Raw genomic sequence first — 1,916 nt, 5'->3', positions numbered from 1 at the left:
TGCTTCCTTCTTCTCTTTCTTGTTTTTTGTTCTTTAGGTTTTCCTTTTCCAATTCTCTCTTCTTCGTTTTGGCTTGGTGCTCCCTGCCTGGCCGGCCTCTTAGTGGGCGCGAACAGGTTACTATGTTTCAGGTGTCAGGGCCGGTTCACACCACAAAGTCTGCATTCCAGAGCGTTCTGCCTCCGAAGCGCAAGACGGCCGGCCCACTTTGTTTTGGGGCGGGAGGGGGGCGTGGCGGTGCATTGAAGTCAATGGCAAAGAAGCCACGGCCCCTGCCCGCAGAACACTGCGGATGGGGGCGTGGCTGTGGTGCCATTGACTTCAATGCACCGCCACGCCCCCTGCCACCCCAAAACAAAGTGGGCCAGCTGGCTTGCGCTGCGGAGGCAGAACGCTCTGGAACGCAGACTTTGTGGTGTGAACCGGCCCTCGCTTATATTGCTCCATGAATTCTTAGGGACCTACAAGTCCCTCATATTGTATGTATGTGGAATGTAGCACTGTAGCACAGCTGTTGGGGGCTCTGGGGAAATATTGGGGGTCTAAGCAGTCCTCTGATATTTCCCTTTTTAAAATAAAGAGATTGAGGACACAGAGTCCTGGATCTCTTTTTCTGCATCCCCTGTTATCAATGAACAGGAATCCTCTACACTGAGTGCTCCTGTCCATTCATAATCTGTGGCAATAGTATGTTTACTATGTCTACAATCATGAAGGAACAGGAAGTGATGTAGAGCATTTCCTGTTCATTCATAATTGGGGGCACAGTAAAGATACCCTGTCCTCAAATATTTACAAACACTTAGCAATCAGCTGATCGCTGACTGCTTGCTCCCGCTCTCCATTCAGACTCGCTGTCACTGGAGGCTGAGCCGGCGGTGCTGGGAGGAGAGCTCTGTCTCTTTTGGCAGCTGACTCCTCCCCCACACCGCCGGCTTTGCAGCTCACAGCTGTCTCCTCCCCCACAACGCTCTCCTGATCTGTCATGGGAGGCCGAGCGGGGCAAAGCTTGGCCTCCTGTGACAATCGCCGATGGCATCACTCTCCTCCTCGCCCCGCTCTGCCTGCTGAAGGTTTCTCTGGACGCTGCTCTGTCTCAAAAGGGTCTCCATCGAGGAGGGGACAAACTAGGGATGCACCGCATTTTTACCAGAAAATTGTATTTTCTGCATTTTGCCCAATGTTCCATTTTCAGCCGAAATTCAGTGCATCCCAAAACAAAAACTACAAACGTAAAAAAATGACGCACAAGTTCCTACAGCACACACATTCATTGTTCAAATATGTTTTTTTTTTACAATGTTTAACATGATTTCTGATACACACCGGACTCGTTTATTTATTCATTCATAGCAGTGATTGTAACTTTCCTTTACACTACCGGAGAATACTTTCACCAGGAATGAATGTAATAGGAAAGGATTTGCCGCACATTTCAGAAACACTCTTCTCAAACATTCTACAGTCTCATGATGAAAAGTCACCAGCATACACATTGGATGGGAGTTTATCAAAACGGGAGCAGACAAAATCTGGAGCAGCCGTGCATAGGAACCAATCAGCTTCACTCTTCAGATTGCTCAGTTAAGATTTGAAAATGAGAGAGGCGCTGATTGGTTCCGTACACAGCTGCTCCGGATTTTGTCTACTCCAGTTTTGATAAATTCCCCTCATTGTTTCTTCAGTAGTACCCACACCCTGGTAGAGACGTTCTTCTACATCACCCCCACACATAGTTCCCTCAGCAGTTCAACATCACTCATTTCTGTCTGCACCCCTGTGTTGTCACAGTGTTTCTGACAGCTCTCCTCCCACCATCCACACTACATTCTCTGACAGCTCTCCCCCACCATCCACACTACATTCTCTGACAGCTCTCCTCCCACCATCCACACTACATTCTCTGACAGCTCTCC

The sequence above is a fragment of the Nanorana parkeri genome, unplaced genomic scaffold (assembly GCF_000935625.1).
Source record: "Nanorana parkeri isolate BGI_ZX_2015 unplaced genomic scaffold, ASM93562v1 scaffold2782, whole genome shotgun sequence".
Lineage (NCBI taxonomy): Eukaryota > Metazoa > Chordata > Amphibia > Anura > Dicroglossidae > Nanorana > Nanorana parkeri.
The sequence above is the reverse complement of the archived record's forward strand: the minus strand, read 5'-3'. Positions refer to the sequence as shown.